This window comes from Coptis chinensis, chromosome 3 (genome assembly GCF_015680905.1).
Source record: "Coptis chinensis isolate HL-2020 chromosome 3, ASM1568090v1, whole genome shotgun sequence".
Classification (NCBI taxonomy): domain Eukaryota; kingdom Viridiplantae; phylum Streptophyta; class Magnoliopsida; order Ranunculales; family Ranunculaceae; genus Coptis; species Coptis chinensis.
The window spans coordinates 106167416-106188648 of NC_141458.1; the positions used below are offsets into that span (position 1 = coordinate 106167416).

General features: G+C 33.9%; 1 pseudogene; it reads right to left on the reverse strand.

The window, feature by feature from the left end:
- Positions 1-10849: 10849 nt before the first annotated feature.
- On the reverse strand, positions 10850-11729 carry LOC147512614 (prohibitin-3, mitochondrial pseudogene; annotated as a pseudogene).
- Positions 11730-21233: the final 9504 nt, after the last annotated feature.

Below are 21233 nucleotides of genomic sequence, written 5' to 3' on the forward strand. Positions count from 1 at the left end.
GGCCCGTTAGAAAATGACAGTTATGGTGTAGTGAATGTTGATTGTACCTTACAATTGTTTTGTGAGTTTTGTGTGTTCCTTAAAGATCTACTTAGATTTCTTTTTTTTCTTTTTTAGAGTCAAATATCCGCGTCCTGACCGCGTTGTGACCAGCCGTCTCCAATTTATTTGATTGCATCAAGTTTATATTCTTTAATAAACGTTAAATGTTTGAAAAAATAAATTATATCAAGAATACATTAACACATGACAAACATTTCAACATAATGATGTTCTTAACAATAACAATTCCATAAAGTTTTTTTTTAAAAAAAAATGTATGTATGCCGCCTTTTCCCCTGTTGAGAACCTGGTCTTATAAAAAAGTAATGTTAATAATGTAGGCTTTGTAAGATCCTAATAAGTCCATAATCATCCCCTACTGAAATAACCAAAATCAAAAGCAAAACCACTTGAGTCCAGAAACATTAAATATCTTTTACTAGATATAAGATGACCGTATTAAATAAGTTTTTTTACATATAGACATGATAATATTAAGCATAAATTTAAATGTTGAAGAAAAAACTGTTTTATTCATCACATGCAAAACTTTAATGTTAACATACCCATTTAATTATACCATACATCATAATGATTCTAACAACATCGTATTCTAATATGTATATATTAACATTGTATGTTTATTATTCATTATAGATCATGCAACTATGCGTAGTCATATTTTGACGAAAATAAACAATTTGATTTCATTCGAATTTTATTAATATAATGGAAATAAGAGTGAATCAATTCCTATGCTCTGATATCACATGATAACACTATTTTAATATATAAGTATCAAAATCACAAGTTATTTAACAAGTATATTGAACATGAATAATTAATCGACCGTTCTAGTAATTAGACATTATTTGTAGAATTGGGTATGAGAATGAATATATAAGGTATCTTGGAAACCGTGGAAAGCACATATAAGGAAAGCAAAACAGTTTGACTCACTTCGTAGGGCTACTGCTTGACCCTTTAACCGTCCTGCAGTGTTCTCTATAGATAAACGAGTCGCCGCGTCAGTGTCTACATCTGTGTCCGTGCAACATAGTGTATAATTGATGGTTTACAAAAACATGAGCTTATATAATAAAGTATTAAAACCATCAATTATACACCACACAAAACCAAAGAAAAACTTGCTTAATGAGTTGCTCAGGAAAGTAAAAGTTTCAAATAATGTGAACAATGTACAAAGTCCATGTGGGAATCCTTGTTAGTAATACTCCGAATAATTCGCGTATAATTTACGAATCGAATTTTTGAAGGCCTAAACGTTTAATACTTCCAAACCTTTCAATAATTCGAAATAATTCATGTTTTTTCCATTATAATCGTATAAAACACAAATCACCGAATTATTCACAAATTTATTTCAAAAATACTTCATATAAAAAAAATTAAAAACCAAATTCTTGTAAGGATAAGTAGCGTGAAGAAACATAAATAAGAAATGAAAAATAGAGGGGAAAAGAGATATGGGATTGACCATGACTTAAAAGCTTTTGTATATCTATAAAAGACATTTTTTTTTTTTTTGCAAATCAAATGATCGAGTAAACTAACATAAAGACATGAATATAATGTGTCATTTCTAATTCTTATTTTCCTATACAATTTACAAATCTACATTATAAAAGAGATATAAATATAGAAGAGAGAGAATTATTGACAAATATATATTATAAAATTATACTAGAGTAAAATTAGTAGAACATTATAATAAGTATAACATTTTACTCTAATTATATATTTGTAATATATAGTTATAAGTAGAACATTATAATATATAGTTAAAGTAAAATTATAATAAGTTGAGTAACATTAGTGGAACATTTTAATTATATTGACAAATATATATTATAATTTCTCTTTAAGTGTACCAAATTTTTAAAATCTGGATTTTTATTTCAAAACGTTTAATACTCGTATAAAACATATTACGTATTATTAACGTATTGCAAGTTTTTTACCGAATTGTTAACCGAATGTTTCTAATATGTAAACGAATTTAACTCGGATTATTCTCGTACCGAATAATTTCCATATTCCGAATTGCTAACAAGGGTGGGAATATGAAGCAAATGTAGATGTATGGCAACTGAAGCATGATTTCCCAAGCTCACAGACATTTTATCATAAGTTACAAGCTGGTTCTTTACAAGTGGAGCATAGAAGGGCAGCAAACATTAGTGCAGTACAACGTGGTACTTGATCATGTTTGGAGTATCCAATTCTTGTCGTCGTTGATGTCTTACAAATGATCAGTGTAGAAAGTGTTTGGTTATCTCGTAGCCTCCCTAAAATTATCCCTTCCCAATTTAATGAGAAAAGAAAAACATACAAAAAAAAATAATTCAAAAGGCTTCAAATTAAAATCCCAACTTTCAATTCAACCAAAATCAGATTATTAGATCAAGTTTTACAACTTATATTCACTACTAACAAATCCATACATATTTCCATATTCCTCAAAAGAAACTTACAAAGAGAAATAACATCAACTTCTTTTAGGGCAACAATCACCAAATTAAATTGGGTATAATCTTGTATCTACGAATTTGGAGGAATTATTTCATCTTTAAATCCTTTCAGAACTCTTAATTAGTCAAGACGCGGTCAACTAAACTGGACACGGGTCAAGACGCAGTTAGGATGCGATCAACATGGTCAGGACGCAGATTTTGACTCAAAAAAATATAAAATAAATCAAAATAATGCTAAAAAAACTCAATTTTTCCGGTTTTTATTTTGGTAAAACTTATAACATGTTTTTAAAGTTTGATTAGAAAATATTAAACTTAATCTTGTGGTTATTTATCTTGAATAGTTTTGAATTTATGAATGTTGATACTTTTAATTTAGTTGTTAATGTTTTATTTATATAAAATAAAATTATAGATATTAATTAATTTCAACATCATTTGCTGCGTCCGCGTCCTACTTTTTTGAGACCCTAATCCCTAACCAAACCGAAAAGTTACAGAACTGAAAACCGCACAAGGACGAATAGAACCAGGAGATACCTTGGGTTTTTCTTTCCACTTGTGCAACTTTTCGGCAAATAACAACCTTCTTCCTTTCATAAATTCAACTGAAACATCTTAGGCCGAGCCCTGGAAACAGTACTCCAGAACAATTATCATGCAGTTTTACATATGTGATCTTATAAGACCTGAGGGATGGCGTCCGTGGAATGATACTACTGATTACTTTCTGGATTCCCTACACTATCTAGAGTTTGAGAATCATGGTCCAGTGTATAGTATTACTGGTAGGGTCAAGTGGCCGGGTCATCATCGGCTTAATGACCCGAGGCAAGCTACTAACTTTACAGTATCTGAGTTCATCCAAGGAGATTTGTGGTTGCTATCAACATCCATCGAGTTCTTAGTCGGTTTGTCTGCTTAGGGTACTTTCAAGTTGATATATGTCAGTATAAAATTTTTGCAAGGACGCTTGGTGTATTTAACAACTTAGTTAGACATGAGATCTGGATTTAGGCAGACTACAATGCCATTCACTACTATGTAACAGTCATATAAACTCGGACTTTAAGATATAATATATATATATATAGCTCGTGCACATTCTCTCTCCTCACCATATCGTTCCATTCTGCACATCTAGCAATATGGTGGCTCCTAAAAAATGGGATGGAATAATAATTAGTGACACCTCCCCAGGTTTGTTTAAATTTCCCTAATCTATTCTTAATGTTTTATAACCTCCCCAAATCCCAATTTAATCACCAAATCCAATATTACGAAAAAAAATTTAAGAGGAAATAAAACTTTCACCATGAACAAAACACTAAACCCCAACAAAACAAATTCCTTTATTCTTCACAAAAAAACCCACCCTACTTTTCTATGGTTTCTCCACTTTCCTTGGAGGGCTTGATGATTTAATTAATAGGCTAGATAAGTGATTTTGATTTCTCTTTCTCATGTATATCAAATTGATTTACCATTGATCGTCAATTAAGGGATGCATTTAAAGTATTGGATAAAGAATCGACTGGGTATGTTTTTATTTATGATTTACGTCATATTTTGACTAATATTGGAGAGAAACTTGAAGGGGAAGAGTTTGATGAGTGGATCCGTAAAGTTGATGTTGGATATGATGGGAGGATTCGTTATGAGGAGTTTATTCAGAGGATGGTTGCTAAGTGATTGTGGAAGATGATTTCAAGATCTGATTTTAGCCTTTTAGTTGTGATTGTATGTTTGGTATGTGGCTTTGTTCCTTCTGATTTTTTTGTATTTTTTTTTTTTTTTATTTGGATGGTGGAATCTTTATGTAGGATTTTGTTATTTCTTGATTTTCTATTATAATTGTTTAGGGTAACTCTTATGTATTTGTGTGTTTTATGATATGATGGAACATTATTTTGCTTAATGTAATTTGCTTTTTTTCTTACTTTCTCGCAATGCATTGAATGAAATTGAGGTGGACAATGTGATTTATGTTCAGCATTAGTTGATTTGGTAGTGTTTTTTTAATACTCGAAAGGTTTGTGAAATCGCTTTATGGTATTTGAGGTTAGATTATGTAAGAGATAACGCAAGGACTAAATTTAGTATCAGATGTGCAAACATTAGGTTTTTCTTTTGGCAAGTTTAATGTTCATAAGTATGGAATAATTGATGAAAGTAACTGAGTGACCTGTGTAATTAGTGTCAAGGGTGGCAGGGCACACAGTAATATTTTTCTTCAGGACTAGATCTTTTCAGACTTAATGGATTTAAAAAACACACAAACATGCACACAGATAGACACATTAGCATTTCTTTGGGGTGATATGTGGTTTGTCCTAGGTCATAAACTAGAGATCAATTGTTGTGGTCTCTAATATTCCTTGGTGGAAACCTAAGAGTGTATTTGAAAATTCTCCATATGTTGTGTAGTATTTGACCATTTACTAGGAGCAAGGTGTTCAAATTGTTTGTTTTGATTAGTTCAATGCCAAAGTTTTCACACACTGAGTGAAACAGGAACAATAGAGTCGCGTGAGATACTGAGGTAAGTACTTTTGTACTAGAATTTGTCTCTACTCGCAGCAGTTGAGAGAGAGAGAGAGAGAGACCTTTAAGTTCGACTCGGTAAGGCTTGAGAGCTGGTTCGAAAGATGGACAACATGATTAGACTCTTGGGTATTGGGATTGTACTTAACTGAACTTCAAATAACTAAACGTTCTGCACCAAAATTTGTGAGTGAACTTTCTACACGTCTATTACATTCAATTTGATTTGTTAAACCTATTCTAGCGACAGCCACTATATGCCTAAAATAGAGTGCAAAATCGTTTATCTGATAGAAAATTTGTAATTGTCCTTTTTTTGTCAAGACAAAGACAGGGATGCTATTTTAGCTTTAACATTTCCAAGTCCAATAACCATGTTGTACTTCTATGCGGCTCATCTAATTTCTGCTTAAATATTTAAAGTGTTTTTTACTTCTTTTTGATGAATTGAGAATTACACAATACACTTTTATTTTGTTATTGTATGTGGGGTGGTCACTTTTCATTATATATTCTCTTTTTTACATATGGTTTTTGTTGTTTAGACATGCATTCTACACTTCCCTCGCCTATGGCTACTATGTGGGTACAAGGGCATCCTTAGTTACATTACTACTTGGACTAATAATTCAATATACAAATGTGTTAAAAATGATCGGCAACATAATGTTCAAGAACTAAATCTCCTTTTTCTTTTTTCTTCAAGTTATTTAGATTTATTCTTTGAAGCTATCGCAGTGTGTCTTATGAAAACAAAATGTATTGACAGTGTTTTCTCTTAGTAAAATTTCCGCTTCAATAAGCATTTTTTTAAGTCTTACTATGATGGATATTGGTTTCTAACTTATACATGTGAGATACGAGATTCTTGCTATTTTTTCATGGTTGGCTCATTAATATCTAGCTACAAACGGAGAGTTGTTTCAAAATAATGGGAGAAGACGTGCATTTATTTTGCTACATACCAATTTTCAAAGCAGAAATTACCTTTGCTTTTCAAGTTATACTCTGTCTACATTTTGCTTTATGTTTGTGCTTATGTTGTTACTTCTCACCACTTTGCATATAGAAGTTTTTTGGTGTATATGGTTTCTCTTATCTGAGAGCTATAAAGTGATATGTGCATGTAAACTAAGTGTTACTATATACATCAAATTTCAGGTGGGCTTCAATAGCATCTCAGTTGCTTGGGAAAACTGAAAATGAAATTAAGAATTTCTGGAGAACCCACTTAAAGAAGCGTCTCCTTGGCATGGGCTTGACACACACACACACTCCTTCATCACCCTTGGGTCCAAATGCTGTTTCATCTACATTTCCTTCAACACGTCATATGGCGCAATGGGAATGTGTCAAGTTTGAGGCAGAGGCCCGATTATCAAAGGAGTCTTACTGTTTGGATCTTCTAATCAATCCAACCTTCTGTCAGTTAAGAAACCTGATTGAGACTATTTTCTTTGCATATGGAACTCAAAAGTTGGAAAATCATTTTGAATACAAGCTGCACAAGAAACAAGTCAGATCCCCAACTCTCGGGTATTATCCTCAACAAAATACAGCGTTGGTTTATGGGTTAGCGCAGATGTGGAACAAGTCAATGCAGGAGTGTCCACCGAAGTTAGCAATCGACACGAGGACATGGAGTATAAGAGCTGCAAGTTAGATAGATACAATGATAGTGTAGTGGCTGATTCTGACTCCTCAAGCTCCAATGACCTTATTGATTCTACTGATGTGTCATTGCAGTTGTTGCTAGACTTCCCAGGTGGCAATGAGATGATCTTTTTCCAAGGGCATATTAACAATTACTCATCAATGTTTCCAATCTTGATGGTGGAAAGCTGTTTAAATTCCTCTTTCTTAATCATGCTAAACTTTGGGGGTGAAAAACATGGTTTGATAAGAGTTAAAATCAATGTTGTAGTTGGGAGTTTCTTTTCCTTTATGTTGGGAAATTAAGGATCTTTTGTTCACTCGACCCTTTTAAAATAGGAGTAAGTTTGTATGTGGTAAGGTACATATCATAGGAGAGATTTAGAAAATCATTGTAGAAGCTTTGTATTTACACCTCTATTATGGCGTTAATTATCAATTAAGTAGAATGTGGGTGTGAGCAAAAGTATCAATTCTGCTATGTGTCAAGTCCTATTTCAAGGTATTGCGGGCAGATTTATTGGATTATTAACTTCCAAAAAGAATTAACAATATTAATTGGAAAAGTTTGTACGTGCTGTTCAGGAATCAAAATACCAATAATTAGGTATATTTTTGGTTACTATGTTAATTAATTTGGCAACTATATTGTTCATATTACTTAATTGAATCTAAATTTTGTAATCCAACCAAAGAATAAAATTAACACGCTCGAGTTTGATATGAAACATCAAGGTTATAATGAACCGCCAAATAAGTTCACCTGGACTTACACCTTCCAACATAAACTATTTACCTTTGCCACAACAACAACTAACACCACCCAATATTCATACTTATAGCAACAATAGATAGATTTGACCGTTGGGGTTTTTCAACAAATATATCACATTAACCGTTGATTTGAAGTGTAGAGATCTTGACACGCGTTTCTATTTTTTAAAACAAAAACTAATTTAAATTGATGCTCACATGCAAGACATGTTGTAGGGTATTTTAGGTAGATGAAAACTAACAACAACCAAAAGACCTTGAATAACAGCCTACAAACACTCAATTTTGTAGACTAACAGTCAAGAAGATTTAGGAGGACCAAAAGCTAATAAGCTGGTTAGTGTGGACCAAACCCCAAATGCCAATTATTTACGCTAAAAAACCAAAAAAAAACAAAGGGACATTATGAAGATGACATTATCATTTCTTCTCTTAAAGGACTGCTTTCATTAGAAGTAATTAGTATCATTGAGAAATAAATAGCAAATTCAACAAAAATATACACTTCCACTGACTATCAAGTAGACAAATAAAAATTAACAAAACAAAGGATCCCCAAAATAAAATGCCCAAATCAAAAATAATAACTCTATCTAATGGGCTTTGGATTTTTATTTCAAAATCAAATGCATATATTATTTTTTAAAAGTAAAACTTGGGCTATTGAATCATTGGACTATCAAATGGTTAGCTATCAAGCTAGCAGATTGATTTTTATAAAAAAAAAAAAAAAAAAAAAAAAAAAAAAAAAAACAGAAAAGCGGTCCCTGTTAGTTGAATGGGTCTGAAAATCTAGTGAGTACATATAAACCAAGCTTCCCTAATAGGCTAGGAAATTTCGGCATATATGTAATAGGCTAAATTTTTTTGGGTCATATATATCCACAAGTCACAAGACTATTCAGAAAAGAGTTTGAGCTTCACAATTGAAGAACAGAGACACTAATCAAAGATTAACTGTAAACGCAGTTTGTGATTTCTACCTAGTGATGCCAAAAACAGGTCTTTGAATTGGCGATAACAAGTACGATTATTGAAATTTAAAATAATAGCTGGGAGAGTTCTACTGCATGTGCAAGGCAAGAGCAAAGCTCGACATACCACCTTCAGATGAATTGACATCCTGCAACCAACAAAGAAAAACATCAAACACAAATACATCAGATTGCATGTGAAGTTGTAAACAAAATTAAAATTGTAACATAGTCCAATTATGGCGGTTCTTATTTAATGCTTCGTATAAGTGAAGCGGGTAATCCCTAAATTGACAATTTTAAGAAAACATAAGCTGTCATTGAAATCTAATGTTATATATATGCACTAACCAGACAGCAATAGGAAAGAAAAATTCAAACGTTAGACTTCAGATGCATCCTACATACTAATTATGCCAAAGAGTAACGGCAAGGCGATTGTAATTTCAGAATAAATAGCTCATTGTGAATTGTGGGCTGGTTCTATAAGGGTGGAGCATAGAAGGGAACGGATAGAATGCATGATTACCTCCAAAGTTGTGACCAAGTGTGCAACCACGCAAAGAAGTGTAAGGAGCAAAGTACATCTTATCTTAATAATCTCGAGATTAAGATACTCATTGTCTCAAAAATTATATCAATTTACAAAAAGAGCTGAGATTGTAAAGATTCTGAGATATTACTCTAACACAGTAGAACATTACTTACTAAGTGAGATAATCCAAAATTAGAAGATTTCATTTTTATTAAGTAAAACATTTCCTGGAACAAAAGCCAGTATAGTTAAAAATCACCAGTTCTAGGTATACTGACCAAGGGTAAATTTCGTCAATCAGGAGTTTGCCATTTCAGGGTAAGCCCTTTTCTTAGGAACATTTTGGGAGTTGGCTCACTGCTTATAATCTCCAATGTTTGCAAGTTTAAACATGATAGATAACTTGGGGTAATTGTTGAAAACCCGACTCGAAATCCATAAAGTTTTAACTCTACCTACTACAATCATATTAGCCTTCATAGAGTTGAATGAGACCTAATTAACCAGACGACTAGATATTCAGTCACAAGGTCGAGTTTCAGCGTCACACTCATAATTGGAAACATCTTCCTTAGAGAGTTTAGGAAGAATCTTGCCCAACCTTTTAAGACACCTCTCAAAAAAAATCACAAAATATTCAATCAAGACGATTAGGAAATCAAACGAGGTTACCACACCACACAAAACCAAGGAAAGCTCGCATAATGAGCTGCTCACAATAGTAAAAGTTTCAAATAATGCGAAAAATGTACAAAGTTCATGTGGGAATATGAAGCAAATGTAGATGTATGGTAAATGAAGCACGATTTCCCAAGCTCACAGACATTTTATCATAAGTTACATGCTGGTTCTTTACAAGTGGAGCATAGAAGGGCTACAATGCATGATTGCCTCCCACCCTAAAACAGAGTTCAAAAACATGCAATTGTGAGTAAGGAGCAGAAGTCCATCTTGATATTGCCGAGATTAAGTTACTGATTTTCCCAAAGATATATAAATATAGGAAACGAACTGAGACATTGAAGTGTTTGAGATATTACTCTTAAGTCTTAACAGAGTAATATAATAGCAACTACACAGAATCGTAATCCCAAATGAGAAGCATATTCTAAATAAGAAAATTTAGTTGGCCCAAATAAGAATAACGACCTTTAATTCCAGTAGCACTGTGAGGAGGTTTTGGAGCGGTAGAAACTCAAGAACAAGGCATTTCATCCCAAAATCGCATTCCAAATAAGAGGCAGGCCTAGACCCTTAAAGCGCTAGACGTCACCATGTCTAGGTATTCAGACAAAGGCCCCTTTAAATGCCCTCAAGAGTTTGTAATTTCAGGGTAAGCCCTGTTTCTCCTGGAACATTTTGGGAGTCATCTTACTGCTCCTAAATCTCCGACGTTTGTCTGGGATTTGACAAGTTTACACTGCTCCTAAATTGTTCTATGCAGTTTTGAAATCCGTAACTTAGTTCAGTTTAAACTCTACCTACTACAACCATTCTAGCCTTCGTTTTGAGATACCTTGAAAATAAAATTCACAACGTTTCTATCAAGGTAAATAAAAGGATCTTAGTCTTCCAAACGAAATGAGGCAAGAGCTCAGACACCGAGCTCTAGTCAGCAAAGCAACAGTTTCAAAATGTAAGATTAGAAGCCAAATTAAGATTAATGTATCGCACAAATAATTTTTCATTCTCATCCTAACAAATTAATAAACAGTGTAACCATACTTCACCATAGCGTTATCTCCAATCTAACTATACAATGGCATAAAAATTTCCAAGGAAAATAAAACGAAATTCACCAACATAGAAAAGAGATATGCAAATAATTACCTCTACCAACGCGCCTGTCCAGGATTAAGCCCGAGAAATGCATTCATTCCCTTAGGAAGATAAATAACATTATTAGAGTTGGCCAAAGTAGCAGCATTCTCTCTCGCGGCTTCAAGTATCCTCAACTGAATCAGTCCATTACCAAACTCTTTAGTCGCATCAGAAATCAACTTAGCAGCTTCACTTTCACCTTCCGCTCTAATAACCGCCGCTCTTCGTTCCTGCTCTGCTTTCGCCACCACAAACTTAGACCTCTCCGCTTCCTGCTGTGCAACTTGTTTCTGTTCCACAGCTCTAGAAAACTCCACCCCATACGACAAATGAGTTATCGCCACATCATCCAACACAATATTAAAATCCTTAGCACGAAGAACGAGCCCTTCACGTACCAATGCAGACACTTGTGGACGTTCAGTTAACAACTGCTCCGCTTCAAACTGCGCGACAACAGCTTTAAGTACTTCATTACCTATAGAAGGAAGAACTTTGTTTTCATACTCTACACCAAGAGTTTTGAATATAGTAGGAAGTTTAGAAACTTCGGGACGTGATAAAACACGTAGAGTTAAACTAACAGTTTGAAGATCTTTAGTTGGTGATGACGAAGTGAACACATGTGGTTTTGACTTGATGTCAAAAATGTGTGGTGTTTGTAACCATGGGATTTTGAAATGTGTTCCTTCACCTACTGTTGTGTCTAGTACACCACGAAGTCTGTCAAAGAGGACACATGTTTCTCCTCCATCGACTGTGTAGAGTGATGAGTTTATTGCTGCTGTTCCTAGGCCTAGACCTATAGAGACACGTGCTATGTTTGTGAGGAGGGACATTGCTGCTTGGTTTCCAGCCATTGTTGATTTTTTGAGAGTTAGGGTTTATGGGTTGTTGCCTGTTGGGGTTTAGAGTTTGACGATGGTCTTGTTTTCTTTTTTTGCAAGATACATAGTAGAATGCCGATAAATATCGCATAATTTCAAAAATGGGCCTTTTAAGGACTGGTTTATTACAATTTGGGCCGTAATAGTAGCCCACAGAATTATAAAATGGCCCATAAGATTAAAGCCTACTTCTCTTTCTCTTTCAACTGCAAGTACAAGAACTCAAGAAGCACACTTGTTGACTACGGCCGAGTTTAAGAACTCAATTCTCACTAGGCAAATGTCTGGAGAGGAGAATTTTAGTAAGCAGGATGGGAAGAAAAAGAAGAACAGGAGGCCAGCAAAAAAAACATAACCGTGATCATGGAAGCAAATCATGGAAAAAAACATAACCGTGATCTACAAACATATCACTACAGTACACGTGTCCACAACCTAGGTTGTATCTCCATCAGCTCGTACTACGTGACCAGTACGTCATAAACGACCCAGACTCAAGTCGTCCCAAATCTCAGTTACAGCTATATATGGAAGCAAATCATCTAGTGCAATTCTGGAGCTCAATCAACGCACAAATCAAGGAGACATTTACTTTGTAACATCATGAGTAATGACGAATCATCAAGATAGCACACAATGTGGATCTACACTTGATAACGGCCTAAAGCAAATAAGGAAAGTCATCTCAAACATCTATAAGTAGAGAAATAAACTATGTAAGACTTGATTCAAGTTTATTCCAAAAACTTGATACATAGGCAACTCTTGTCCCAAGTAAGAGTACAATAATTCCCTATCAAACAGAACATCAGGTTGGTGATCCCAAAATACCAAACCTCTACACTCCCTAAATGTCTTCTAAGATAATTTCAACAAAAATTTTAACATAAACCCTAACTTGCACCAAATTAAACCAAAAATAAAAAATAAAAAATTATACCAGTTTGAGATGATTTTGAATAGTTGGAGATTGAGATTTGACAAAAGTTTTTCAATGATTCAAAACTCCATCGACTCCCTCTTGATGAAGATTGAGATGGAAAGAACGAAGAAAACGAGTCCATGTCTTTTTTTTTTGTTTGAGAGAAAGGGTTGAATTTTTTGAGATAATGAATGAAAAATAGACGAGATGTATTGGAAACCCTAAACGCGCAAGTGGGAGATCGAGCAGTTTTTCCCTTTTTTTTTCTTCTCGTACCTGGAATCATAGTACAAAATATCCCGATATATCATGATATTTGGGGATATCTATCCAGATTTCAGAGAAAGATATATAAATATCACGATATGTTCAGAGATATATACAATTGTAAATATTGATGATATTTGTGATATTTAGAGATATTTTGCAATATTTTGTGTATATAATAATTTTATTTAATATTTACCATTATATTTCAAATAAATATAAATAATGTATCATGATATATCAAGAAATATCCACAATATATCCACGATATTTGTCGATATTTTTGGATATATCTACGATATTTGCATGTGAAACAATGTCAAATATCTCCAAAAATGGAGATATATCCACGATACATATCCAAAAATTAAATATCGATAAATACCCATATCCTGATATTTTGTACTATGCCTAGAAGTGTTTATGGAATGATTGGAACTGTTGTCTGTTGGAAGGAAGGGGAGACCGAATGTGGGCTATGTTTCAAGTTGTTTTAGTTAGTGGGTCGAAATATTTAGGTCCAAGACAGTCACATAAAAGTTGGGGAATATGTAATTGTTTTGGGGAATGGTCACAAATAATACCCTACACATGTACCCTCTTTCATATAAAAAAAACATTTGTGACCGTTTCGAAAATGACCGTCACAAAAAACATTTTAAAACAGTCACAAAAACCATTTTTGCCATTTGTGACCGTTTTGAACAGAACAGTCACAAATAACATTTTAAAACAGTCATAAAAGCCCTTTTTGTACTATTGTCATCCCATGGATGGTACTCGCTAGGGCAGGGAATCAGGTCAGGTAGACCTGAATTTGAACCCGAACCAATGAATTCGGATCGGGTTTGGGTCTATTTCCATATTTGTTTTTGCATTATGGTCGGATACGGATACGGGTTCGGATAAGAGTTTTGGGTAAATTTTCAAATTTATAGTGTTATCCCATTGGATATTTGCTTCGGATTCGAATAGAAATATTTGCAAAAAATCGGTTTGGAATTCAAATTCGGAAACTAATTCGAAATTTCGGATATAACCATATCTGACCCGAACTTGACCCATTCCCTGCCCTAGTACTTGCCAACGTTACCTTGATAATAAAGATGCATGTAATAATCTTGGAAAATGTCAAAATGATTATCGAAATAACTTCAAAGGAAAGGGCACTTGCGTACCCCCTTCTAGTTGAGGCAGTGGCAGAGCCAAGGGGTCCTAAGGTACACCCTGGAGTACCCTCAGCATTCTATACAAAAAAAAATATAAATAGTTATTATCACTTAAGACTTAATCAACAAAAAAAAAATAGGCCCAAACAAACAGTAAGCCCATACGTACTTCTCTCCTCCTCTCTTTTAGTTTTCTACCGGACTCATTTGCTATAGTTGCCCCTCCCCCTCCCCCTCCCCCAATTAACATCCTTACATGATTATATTTTGTTCTCTTTCATCTCAGTCAAGATTTTTCTGACGTGAATTATATTTTTACTGAAGGGTCATTACAACACGTAGTAACTAATAGGGCCACAATCTATTAGCATATATGCTATGTTTGTGAAAACGGTTTTAAGTTTTGAAGTCTGTTTTAATGAGAATCTATCTTATTTGGATGTGTTAGTTGTGGCGTTTCATACGTAAATTTTTTTAATCCATATGCATGATTGTTATTCTCAGGCAGGTGATCTCAAGTTTGGTGTATATAACCTCAGCTTGTATTAATCCAAGCTTTATTTTTTCTAGTTGGATACTTAGATTCCTCCAAAATACTTACTATACAGCTTAAACACTGAAGTTGTTTTTCTTTAAAGGGAAATGGAACTAAATGTCATTATTGTTGCTTTGTGTAGGCAGGTAAAACATGTTAGATATATATTACATGCAAATTAAGCTTATTTGGTCTTGAGAAGTAATAATATAATTTTGAGGGCATCTAGGGTGCATCAGGGTGTATGAGTGCGCAGGAATGAGGGTCCTTGGACAGTACTTCTTTGTTGCAATATATCCAATACTTGTGCCTATATGAGTGGTCCAAATGCTATACGCTGAGTACACCCTGCCCACACTAGCTTTTCAGTATAATTTTTACTTGAAAAGATTTAAATAGCTCATAAATAAGGGATACTGTTTGTTTTCCACTCTAAGAGTTGGCTCTGAATCTATAACGTCAAATCAATTGCTATTTGAGGAAAAAAGATTAGTTCTATACTTCTACGCTATCGTCAGTCGTCACATAAAGATGTAAAGTAACCCAATATGTTGAAGAGGTTAGTACACCACGGCGGGAAGAAGACGACACCTGCTCACAATTTCTGGTGGTAAACTGGTAACAACGGAATTCACTTTAATTGGAAATCAATTATTTTACTCCAATAAAATTTTAACTGCTACGATCTTGGAACAAATAAGAGAAGGAGATGGTGCCTTCAACTATATCATCCTATCGACGTATCAAGATTCAAGAACAATGACCTAGTCCTCCTTGTGAGGGTTGGCTGTTTTCCAAATAAAAGTTTTTTCTACAATTCATGAGCATTTAATTAGCAGCATAAAAAATTGTTTAGAAATGAAGTTGTAGGACTAGGCAAGAGGGATCAAATATATATATAACCAAAAACATAGTCGTCAGAATTGAAAATCAAGCCAATCAAGTACAACAGATAGCTCAGAACTGAAAATCAAGCCAATCAAGTACAACTGAAAGCAATGTAAATTAAGCAGGAACTGGCTAGTTGGTTACGGTAGACCGTGGGAAAGGCTTCGTTGTACCCCACTCATTCTTGGTTAATGGGAAAGAATCTAAGGTCTTGAGATGTTACCGTCCGAATTTCTAAACAATAACAAAGTGAATATTTAAAATATAAATATCTCAAACATCACTATGTTCACTTGTTTAAAAACCCAGACTATGACAGGGTGGATACAATACATACAAAACCCTAAAAGCCATATCATAAAAGAATCAACTTAAACTGCACAATCCCCATAATTATCCGCCATCACTTTATTAAGATATCATCCGTCCAAAACAAAACATCAACCAAACTCTAAGAATAAAATTCCTCCCTACCATGTTTTCATGTCATGCTTAAAAAAACGTAAACTACGTTATTACATCCTTTCAATAAGAATCGGACATAATAAAAGAACTAATGGACTGCTCCAGGCAAAAATCCAAACCACACGTCGCGGTTCCACTGCCTTCTACCTATGTTCCCAACAACACACCCACATTGCCAAAACAAAGCAAACATGGGTCAGCAAAATGGAATTTGCTGGTATGAGTAGACTAACTACATATAAACATTTCCAATCTTTACTTATCCAACTAACACTTTAAATATATCATAATTTAATCATTAGGAAACTTGGAAAGCGGTGTAGTTCCGTCATTTCAACCGGCATAGTTTCTTCTCAAGCAAGACTTCCATTTTATTAACTCGTTATAATAACTTGTTTTAATAATAACTTGTTTTAATAACTATGTAATTGAACTAAAACTTACCGATATCCACTGTTGTATAAGGGTAGGACCGCGTCCCTACATAAAATATTATTAAGTCCTACCCTCCTGCAAAAGAAAGTTATAAATTTTATATAACATAGGTAGATATCCTATAGGTATTCAAATGTAAGCCCAAACACACTCGCATAATCAAATCAATTTCTCTTATCAATTAATCAATTACTTTTCTTATACACCTATCCTTTAGTACCTACTCCACGATTTGCACTCAACACATTTGCCAAATCACACATTTCTGTGTGCCTCTCTCCCACCGAATACCACAATATTATAGCCATCTCTAGGCTTTCATACACATATTTCACAACCTCTTAGGGCATAAAACTCATGTCATTCATGGCACATTCAATGAATACCTTAGGTCATTCCCGCCACATTCAAGGAATACATATCATATCACTAACGGGTCATTCATGGCACATTCAATGAATGCCCTGGGTCATTTCCGCCACATTCAAGGAATACCCAATCCTACATTCCCATACACTCAAGGAATACAACTAACCCGCAAGGCGAATACCTTAATTCCTCTCTAGGGCAGTCCAAACAATCTGGTCATTCATGGCACATTCAATGAATACCCATTTATAACGCTAATGGGCCATTTATGACACATTCAATAAATGCCCACCTAACATATAACATCATCGGTCATAAAACTCATTTCCAAAACTTGAGGAGTGGAGAGTTCTAAAAGGGTGCAGTAAATTTGTTTACGCATTATTGAACTTTATTGCATATATTATTTCAGAGAACGAAAGAGTATCTTATTTCATGTATTTTTGGTTTACGCGTTATTAATTATATGGATGTCTAAGTGTCATAACGTTGTATATCATAAAAGATTGAAATATCACATAGTAGTTAATACATGTACACACGTATATATATAAAGGTTTAGCCTAAAGCCAAGCATGCTAATAGCCCTAGACCTATCCTAATAGACCAAATCATAATCCGAGTTAAAAGTCAGATTGGGTCAACTGGTCAAAGTCAACCCTAATCAACAGTCAAAATCAAGCTCGGGTCAACAATCAAAGTCAACTAGTCCTAAAGTCAATCCCTCCAAAGTCCCAAAGACTAAGGCCCAAAACCCTTGGCCTTTCCCAAGCCCAATCTACTTAAGCCCATGAGTGAATATCCAAAAAAACACTCAAGCCCACTAGCCTATTTCGGCCCAAGCCCAAGCAAAACTCATTGTTCATCTTCTCCTTCCTTACAGCACCTCTCCTCCACCTCCAACCACCACCGGCCATCTAACAAGACTCATGGTTTGACCCAAACAACACTATGAGTGGTTCGGCCCAATCTCAAACCCAACCAAGGGTCGTCTCCCTCACCAGCGCCATCAACTCTCTCCACCGATCAGCCACTCGCCAACCCTTCCCACCTAACCGAAAATACTCCCTTTCAAAACCCCTATAACATTAACAAAAGCAATAACCTTAATTCTTAAATTCGAAATCCTTCAACCAAAACTAGATCTATAATTTCTCACCACCATTAACGCTCCTCCGGAGCTTCAACATAGCACACCAAATCTCAACCCAACAACATCCAACCACCGATTCTAAACCCGACAGCCATCTCTAAACCCCCGACATCAACCAAATCAAAAACACAACCCACACAACCACAGTATAACAGTTTCAACGATATACAATATAAATGCTAGTTTGGGCTCGCGGAGCTATCAGCTCTCTCTCTCCAGCGCCCATTCAAACATCAACAATCAAAATCAAACTAACAGTATAACATCACAACAAAATTCCAACAAAACAATTCATTCAAACAAAAACAAAACAGTGCGATTTGGTTATTTTGGTGAAAGCGCTTATCCAATACATAAATCGACCAAATTGGTTTACAACAATCATGATCGATTTATTTCCCTCGTTGTATCATGGATATAGACAAATTTTCCAGAGACAGACGCTCTTCAAACGATAGTCATGTAGACGCAATTAACACTAAATGAGCATGTGAACAATATGAATAGTAAAAATCATATATTTTCTTTTTTTCCTCGTATCATACAATCTACAGTAAATGAGAAATCTACAAACTGTAAAAATCTACTCACCTGTAGTACTCTCCAACTATCAGAAAAACTTTTCCTTTTCTTCTTTCAGTAAAACTCCCTTTTTTTTTCTTCCCTCTGTATAAAACTCTCGCTGTGTTTTTCCCTCAAAAACTCTACTTGAGAATCCTCTTTTTTAGTTTTTAAAACCTCACCGAAAAACAAGGAGGAAACTTATCTATTTACCTACGGGGGTTTTATCCTTAACTGATAGTTATAATATATTTTGTTTTATCTATTATCTATTATTATTATTATTATTATAGGAAAATAAAATAAAAAGACGGGATGTTATATGAGAGGTCTAGTCATCTAGTGTTCAACAAGGAGTTGGGGCGCATATCCGCGTTATGCCGTTATGGTAGGTAACCTTACATCTTTTGAGTAGTGCATGTCCGGGTAGAATCGATCTCTTTTTCGTTTTGTTTTGTTTCCTAAATCCTAATGTTTCCAATTAAAACTGATTTTCCTGTGACATACACTTCTTTGAAATCTTACCATGATTTACAAACCAAGAACTTTCTAAAATCGCTCACGATAAAAGGGAAGCAATTCATTTCCAGTTTAGGAATTCACGTCCCAAGATACGAGAAAAAATTCTTATAGAACTTAAAATCTTACCGTGATTTACATACCAAATATTTCCTAAGATTTACACAATATTCGGTATTAAACTATTAACTAAATAGACAAGATTACCAAAAACAAAAAACGACATATAATCTCACCAAAAGCCAGTTACCAAAAAAACATCTCACCTAAATGGCAAAACCGTTTTGTAAATCTATTTTAGTCCTCAATCTATCCTCTATAAATACCTTTACGCATAACCTCTTCTAAGTTCTCACAACACATTACAGTAAATTGTTTAATAGAAGATTAAACACATGGCGAAGTTTTCTTTCATCAAATTTTTCCTTGCTCTTATTGCAATCTCAGGTTCGCGTTCTACTTCAATCCGTTTTTCTTATATTTGTCTCGCATATATTGATTTTCTCTCTCTTATAGCAACAAATTGCAGTAGGCTTATTGAGTTGGTTTATTGAAGAAAATACATTGATATATATTGATATATATGAATTCCTTTCATCCACTTATAAGCTTTTCTTTAGATATATATTATAGCTATACCTTCTTGGCTCTATTTTTCAAGAGTTCACAAAATCTCCAATTTTTTGTAAACTCTAATACTAATTACGAAAAAAAAAATGAATTCCAAATTAGGAGTTTCCATTATTCATGTAATGGGGGTTCAACAAAGAGTCCCACAAAAACACTCTTTCTCAATTTTTCTTTTAAATTAGAAATTTTAGCTAGATAAACCCTAGAAAACCCACGTAGAAAATAACCCCAAAGAAACAAAACCCCCAAATCAAAGAGTTACAAGATTTTTTTTTTTTGCACTAAAAATTATTGTTAATAAAGTTTGATCAATTATAAACAAATTTCGAGTACCCAACTTTTAAGTTCTAATAGTAATATGTAAAGCTATACCCTCTTGGCTCTATTTTTCAAAGTTTCACAGAGTCTCCAATTTTTTGTAAACTCTAATACTAATTAAGAAAAAAAAAAATGAATTCCAAATTAGAAGTTTCCAATATTCATGTAATGGTGGTTCAACAAGGAGTCCTACAAAAACACTCTTTCTCAATTTTTCTTTTAAATTAGAAATTTTAACTGAATAAACCCTAAAAAATCCACGAAGAAAATAACCCCAAAGAAACAAAACCACCATATCAGAGAGTTATAATATTTTTTTTTTCACTAAAAAATATTGTTAACAATGTTTAATCAATTATAAACGAGTTTCGAGTACCCAACTTTTAAGTTCTAATAGTAATAGGTAATACGGTTACAGAAGTCAAGCAGTATGCTGGAGAGACATTCAACCCGGACAATGTTCACTATTTAAATATTAAAGCCGAGTTCAATAACGTAGATAATCATGTTTGTGACATGGTGATTTCATTGTCCCGATACTTATATTTTTAGCAGCAATATCATGTTTTATATCCTCAATGACAAGGAAAAATGTCAATAATGTGTTTTTATATGATAACAACCAGGCACTATAATAATGAAAATAACTAATGATTGTTATGAGAAAATGATAACTTCTAAGACATGTAGACCTTGCAAAACATATATTAGGTAAAATACGAAACATCATTATTCTCAAATCTATAGAAGGCCCAAATTTCTTTGTACTGTATAGACTATCGATACTAATCTTATGTTACTATGTAGTGATAGTCCATAACCTATTAAAATATTAGACCAAAAATAGAACAATCACATAATGCTCCAAGAATGTTTAGATTTGTGTGTAAGGTGGGCTTTTATTTTGGATCAGTGAGAAAGGGAAGGGTTTCTTGGAAGATCACTCTATCAGTGACATAAGCAAGCTAAGTAGGTGATGCAACTGCATTGAACTAACTTCAAAGAATAATTAATGGGAAATCAGAAATTGGATGTGAATGCATCGATTTAACCTCTAAGAATAATTAACAGAAAATTGAAAACTAAAAGCAAACGCATCGAACTAAACTAAAAGCATAATTAACGCCAAATCAGAAACTGGACCCAACTGCTTGGAATTAACCTCAAAAAAATAATTAATGAGAAATCAGAAACTAGATGCAAATGTATTGAACTAACCTCACAAAATAATTAATGAGAAATCATAAACTGGATGCAACTATATTGAAATATCCTTA